Source organism: Battus philenor, unplaced genomic scaffold (assembly GCF_028537555.1).
Source record: "Battus philenor isolate CCGP_79_NKW_IND1 unplaced genomic scaffold, ilBatPhil1.0.hap1 SCAF_28, whole genome shotgun sequence".
Lineage (NCBI taxonomy): Eukaryota > Metazoa > Arthropoda > Insecta > Lepidoptera > Papilionidae > Battus > Battus philenor.
The window spans coordinates 7,235,529-7,243,458 of NW_027181691.1; positions in this window are offsets into that span (position 1 = coordinate 7,235,529).

Here is a 7,930-nt window from a genome sequence, read left to right on the forward strand (position 1 = left end):
TAATAAATAGTAATAAAGAAATAATAATATACTTAGCAAGGATGTCTAAGCTTCTTGATAGTTCAATCCAATTTTTAAAATTTGAATTTTGTCAAGCAATTATTACATATGCATTTATATTATATTTAATTTTTTTTATAAGCCTTTACATTTTATTATTATATTTTCATTTATATTATATTTTATAAGGCTTCTCATTTTATCATCTATCAAAATATGTGTATAGAATTTGAATGCCTATAATTAAACATATTTATTTCATTTCTTGTGCTAATTTTTTAACATTCGGCAAATAATCGGTAACAACATTTTCAATTAATTTTTTCATATAATTGTTCGTCAATTAGTTTCGCGAATTTTAGAGTAGAAGATGAGGGGAAGAGAATATAAAATTATTTACATAACCTCGTTGTTAATATAAATTAATCCGACAAATAATCAAAGCCAAAAATTCTTTATAAAGTCGCATACAGCTTGCGAGCCGCTAGTTTACTCTCCCACCTTTTAATTATTCATGGTTTAATCGTTGCGATATGGGTATAAGTTTTAAACACGTTGTTAATATAGTTTAATTTTAGGCCTTAACCCTGCATGAATGTAATTATTTATGTAGTCTTTAATATAAAGCTTTGAAAGCTAGGATAGTGAACTCATCAAGCTAATGCAGTATCAGCACTTTCCAATTTCACATTATAAACACCTCGTGTACGGATAATTGGCTAGTGAGGAGTTTTTGTCTTTGTGTTCAAACTTTCTCCAATACTTTTACGACTGTGTTGAACTTACGTACACATTATTTATACTTCTAATGTTTCCATACTATGGTTATCTGAAAGCAATTGCCTCGGGTGATAAAATCGCCCATTGTACTTTTTATTTATTATTATAAAACCAATAAAACTATTTATAATATATGTTTTCCAGTGTGTACAATAAAGAATATTAAAAAAAATATGACAGTACCGATAAGTACTAATTACTGTTGTTGTGAGGTGAAATAAATATTATTCTCTGTATCTAACGTATCACAGATAATAAATATACAGCGATAAACAGAAATCTGTTTTTTTTTATTAATTCTAATTTGTATTGTTAGTGTTCAAGCTTTTACTGAACGCAGACAGGAAAAGGTTTGTTGCTATTTGATACGGATCTTTATTCACTCAGCTGCGAGTCTCGTAGCAGCCTTTTATATTATCCGATTTTTTATAGGTAACTGTATTTACTATGTATATAGATATTTTTTGACTTTAAATATAATAATGACTATAACTAAATTTTATACAATATTTCTTAAAATTATTTATCTGGTATATGTTTGGAGAGTTATAAAAGTAAACTTTTAAAGTTATATCGCTGAAACGTCGCATCTCACTTCTATCTTTATAGACAAAGTCTCTGTAGACTAATTAAAGTAACCAACCTAGTACAGCAGATTTGTAAGTGACATTGGGCGATTAGAAATCTATGGGGGAGGCACTAATGATGAAGGTATTAAAACACTCATCTCATCACCCAGTTGAGACCCTTTATAGCGATCACCTATAGAAACTAGTATTAAAAAGAGCTCCCCCAAAAAGGCGTTCTTCAACTTAAAATTCTTCACAGACAACGAGAACTTAGTTGCGATTTTAATATAATAATAATATTAGTATAACATCTATCAGAGCCTTCTCGTATTAGTTACACATATATATATCGTCTACACATATAGTCGTCTATAGTGGTTCCGGTCTGATCCGTTCTAAGACCTTCAGGGAATAGATGGTCATAATGCTTACATACCAAGTAGATCAAAGTGAACTAATACGATATATGTTCTTGGTATATATCTGTTATGGCCATGTAATGTTTCAATATCTAAATGTTTTCGAACGTATTTAAAAATGTACGTAAAAGAAACGTACCCCGAAGAAAAGGACTCTGCCTCTCTAGAATAATATATAAAATTTGTTCTATGATTTGATAAAAAAAAAAACAAAACTAAACACTTATAGTAACCGTAACTATATAAAATTTGACATTTAAGGCATTTAGTTAGTTTAGTTACATTTAATTAACCTCCAAAATCAATGTACTGTAATGAACTACAATGCAATTTAGGTACAATTTATGTAGTTGCATTAAAAATGGAATGTCCTTTGCCAGATGGCTATCGTTAAGTGATGGAAGAAATAGCATAGATAACCAGTTTTTATTTTTATTGAAACATATAATTGCATCATACCTTCAAATTTAATTTATATTTACTATTAAATATCTGTAAGAATTATTCTGAAAAAAGCCTCAATCCAATTATAGATCACAAAACTATTCCAAATAGTGGAGTTTCTTCCAACTTCTTCTCAATAAATATAACTAACACCTTGCAAATAGGTTGACGATTAATAAGAGTTCTGTTAAAACATTCAATGTTGAATAAGTGAATTTCACATTTATGTTTATTCAATTCATTATAATTAACCTAGAACTATTTACCACCTGTGAATGTCAGGAGAAGAATGCCAGAAGGGCCTAATTTGATACACAACGTAACGATTGGATACCAAGCTTGCCTCGATTTGAAAAGAGCTAACAGCAAACTCGGATTTTTTTGTGGTTATTTTCACATTATACCAAAACACATAGTAGTAGCAAACACAACCAATAATAATACATAATAGAAATGTTGCAATTTATTTTTATATTATATTATGTATTATCACTTAAAAATCACTCTTCACACTTACATTTTTTTTACAAGTTTTTGTTTAACAAAGATCTTAAATTTATTTTATGATAGTTTATAACCACGGAAAGATCTTTTATTACTATATACAGCTGCCTTTAAAAGTTATTAATTTTGTAAAGTCAAGAGAAAGGTATAACAAACCAATCTTTATTTCTAATACTCTACGGGTCATTTGATTATTATACGCAGGATATCTCAATGTAACATCAAATAATCTTGCAGTCAAGAAAACAACTTGAACATGATAAGAAAGTTCTATAATGCTTTTTAGCTTTGAGATATAACCGACCCTTACATAAAACAGGATCATGCCTAATGATCTCTTAATAAATACAGCCTTAAGTATAATCTCGGATGATATCTCTATTACGGACGTCACTTAAGAGCACACCCTTATAATCTGTTTATGATTACGAAGGCAAGTGGCTAATGGAAGAGAGCAAGTATAAATAACCCTTCCCTTTTCGTGAGATTATACAAGAGATATTAAGTAAATATTATTGGTAAGTAATTAATAGACTGTGGTAACAGCAATGAAAAGTCCCGCGTCTTATTATCGTTTATTCCGAGTTTGATTCTCAAAAGATAAACATTTACAGTTTATTGAAGAGCGAGAAATAAAAAAATGCTTTGTTAAATATTTGTACAAGAACGTGTGTTTAAATAAATAGGAAATAAATTGATATAGATAGGCGAAACAAGTAGCTATACCACCATTCTAAATGCCTTCTATTGGACCATGGTTTCACAGACTTACTGACTGAACTGATGGCGGGCCGGCCGCTTGAAGTATAGGTAATTAAAGTATTGATAATAATTAGAATTCAATATTTTTCGAATGTACGGGAGTATTATTTTTGCTGTCGGCGGGCCACCAGTATTCAATCTGTGGGCCGCGGTCTGTGCATCCATGTATTAGACTAATAGCTGGCACGCTTGAATAATTACAATATTAAAAATATAGATAAGGTAATTCGATGTCGTAACTAGGAAATTGAGAATGGAAAAAAAAATTGTAAATCTGTATGTATGTGTATGTGTAATATAGTGATCAATAATAAAAAATACAATGTGTGAAATGAAAAAAAAATGAAACACGTGTATATGTACTTAACTAAGTAAATTCATGAAAATTTTGTTTTATTAGCTGTTACCTCAGACTTTACTGCCAACAAGGAGAATTTTTGAGTTAAAATATTCCGATTAAAAAATCAAGGTAACAATATTTAAGTGTTCTCTTATTTATTGGTTTAATCTAAAATAAATAACAAAAATTGTGATTGATAGACACTGAACACAGTTTTTACAAGGGAATCTATATTATTTAGAGATCATCGACCTCTGCAAGGTCGCTTGAGCTGATGCTTCACGGACTGACAAAACGCAAGACACGCACTAGGGTTGAACTTTGACTTAATCAATTTCTGTTGTCAGACTGCCATTACTATTACTTCTAGAAGCATTAGCACATGCATTTAGCTGTGGTAAAGCATCTTTATTGAAAATTATTTTTTAAAAATTATTTACTACGCATTAAAAAAAGTAAAAGCGAGCGTATAATTTATTATATAATATTATTTTTTAATGGCCCTTGTTATTGAGGCCCACTCGTACTCTCCTATCAGATTTCGGGGCAGGGAATTTATATTATCATTCTTTTTTCACATATTTTTTCAATTCTTTACTACTCTTTTTATATGATCTATTTTTCTTTTTCTTTCATTCTAGAATTCTCTATAATTTTCATTTATCATTTCGCTCGTTCCTCAAATATTACATTTTTTCGCTTTATTTTTAAGCTATACAATTTTCTAGTCCTGTTTTGTATACTTATTTTCTTCATATTACATTTTAATTTTTTCGCTTTCTCTTTCATCCTTCATAAATTATCTTTCTTCCTTCTTTCGTTTTCCACATTTTCTTTCATTCTCACAGCATTCATTTACACATCGCCTCATATCCTTCGCCACATTTGTCAGAGATTAGTATGATCAATACTTTTATTTATTTTTCTTCAATATTTAATTTTTAATATAACTAAATGTTGGCTAGTTACTAAAGAAAGTAAGTTCTGTTTCTAGTACAAGGTAATTGTTAAGATAAGAGTTCGTACAAACAACTTAGGTTGAGGTTACGCTTCGTGTTAAAACCTACATTTACTAAAACTAATTATATTCGCAGTGCCTTCTTACCACGTGCGATCAGGAAATTTAACAAGTTTCCTTTTAATTTTTATATATATATATATATATATATATATATATATATATATATTAAATGTAATCTATTATGTTTTTGGGGCATGTATGGAATGTCATATAAAAAAAATGACTTTGATAATTTGTAATAAGCTCTATATTGCCGCTTCATCACTATTATAATCATCATTTCATCTGTAGATCTACTGCTGGATTTACAAAAGGACTGGTAGGAAGCGACCTTTTGCATCCAGTATCTCCTGACGATGGTTGTCTTTCCATCTGAGTTAAGATCTTTTCTGAGTGCTATGTGACCTCTGTCACATCATCTTGCTAATCTAAGTGGCTATGTTGTTTATTTATGTATCCCTTTATTACTGCTTTGACCTTTTTTACGGTTCATTGAGCGAAATGAGGGACCATTTTTCATTACCTATGTCGTAACCATTATTATTGTTACTTACGATTATATTTGATTTCTTTAAAATAAAATATAATATAAATAATACAAAGAATAAATACAATAGGTTAATATATTTTTATTTGTACGCGTCTTTATACAGATAACTTTTATTGATCTAATTATCTTTTTATGTTTTATTCAATTTTGTTTTTGACTCTGTTTCGCAAGATTTTATAGATGTTGAGAGGAAGCAGGAAGAAACTACACAACAACACATCCTTTAAAGTTTAACACAGATTTAAACATATAGACTTTATCAGATATAGCCTAAATGAAATTAAAATAATCAGGCGACATCACTGCCAAGGATTCTTATCTTTTTAATATTTGTTTATGGAACAATAAACTTTCTGTCAATTTATTTTTAAAACGTGTTATGAATTTTGTTCATGAAAGTCCGAGAATGTTTCGCGCATTTCATTAAAAATACCAGACTATTAAGGGACTCGTAAGCAACAAAGACAAATTCAGATTAGTGTGCGAGGGTGAATCTTCGTTATAACATACTTCTTAAAATGTATTTTATAAAGTAAGAAGTTTAATGAGGATCGTAATTAGAATGATCGGTACGCCCCTAGGTTAACAAATAATTATGTTAAAGTATCTTCATAAATAAAGTAAATCTCGTGACAATAATTTCATAAAATTTTAAATTAATTTTCATTAGGAAAATTATAACAAAAAAGTTATGTTATTGTTGTTTACAATCATATCTTTGCACATTTATCACTCTTAAAGACACCTAATAAAGACTTATTATGCATATGAATGATGTCGTCATCATAATCATCATCTTATTAGTCTATAGAAATCCACTGCGATGCATAGGCTTCCCCCAATAAACGCCACAAGACAAGTTTTGCCCTCCTTATATTCAGCGACTTCCAACTTTGACTATGTTGTTGATACACCTCGTAGGAGGCCTTAGAACGCCGCATCTATTGGTTTATGATCGCTACACGAAATGTAGTAGTTCATAAAAATTTGAAAATCGAATACAAAAATGATACGTATACATATTTTACATTCTTGGTGCCAATAATTTCATGTTAACATAGACCAAGTAAGTAGGTTAACGTGATAAAAAGAAAGTAAAAATTTATAGCTTTCGGGCTTATGAGGTTTGGTGCGAAAAACGACATTTTTCGATGTGATATTGTGACGGAGATCGTAAAATAGTTGTTACAGTATTTCCTATCTGTTCGGTATATATTTTTTCGGCTTTACAGGGTTCTGATATTTAATAGTTTTTTACAAAGATTGTTTATAAAGGTGCAATTTGAATGAATTGTTAAATATTGATCACGAAAATCAGAGAGCAAGCACGTCACAGCATTACTAACTAACTCAGCAGAGGTGACATGATCTAGTGGTTTCATAGGAGTTTTTTAAAATTAATGAACAATGACTATAAGCAATATACGGCCGATACCGTCAGTTTGCATACTTAATATTCAAAATATTCAGTAATATTTTTATGCAACTCCTTTTGCAAAAAGTATTATTACGGAAATAAATAGGATTTCGTTGCACAGACGTTCATAGAAAAGCGTAGTCCTCCCCTTAAGATATATACTGGATATATACCATTACCGCCAGGCCATATCGTACCATAGTCTGGGAACGTGTTTGTGGGTAGTGACAATCCTTTATAATTATGCACAAAGTGTAAATTATATGTATGATTGTATGTCTAAAATCTAACCCCTGACCCTTGATCACAAGTTTTAGTCATTTACCACTGGGATACCGCAGCTGGATTACGCATTCTCTAACTCTAACTAGACTGGCAAGTTGCAAGGCCACTGGAGGTGTATATATTGAACAGACGCATATGTCATTATAAGTAAGGTAAAAGTAATTAAAAAAAGTAGTTAACTTACTTTAATTTTCATAAATAGGCGGATTATTTACGTTAAATGCTTTCAATAGCTTTCGTTAGGAAAGATATCTTCAGTAGCGTATATTAATATGTTGAGAATAAACATAATTATATATCTGCATATATTAAGTCATAAAAAACGTAGAGCTTCACGGTAACGAGATATATAACAAACAATACAGTAATTACGAAAATGTTCCCTCAAACAACATAAGAGAAATGGTCTCACGTTCAAATAATGTACATCGGAGAATTGTCATATACCATAAGAATTTCTCCATGTTAATTGCGGGAAATCAGACGTATATAACACAACTTGCCCTTTACGAGTTATATGTAATAAAAAAACATGTGATGTTTATTTTTTTAACAATAATATTTTTCCTCCGACTTCATCCGCGTGGAATTACAGAGAGTAAAAAAAAACTTTTAATATTATTTGTTGAAAAATGGCGGAGATGAGCAAAGATATTTTTTTCCTTTTAATAAACGAGGTAAAGTACAAATAAGATTAAAAATATTATATTATAAAAGTACAAAGCTTTACTCCTGTTCGTATCAATTTTTGAGATATAACCAATATTAAGTTTTTCGTTTCTCCAGAAAATATTTTCGGACTTATCATATTATTCGGAGAACACAGCGATTTAAAGTAT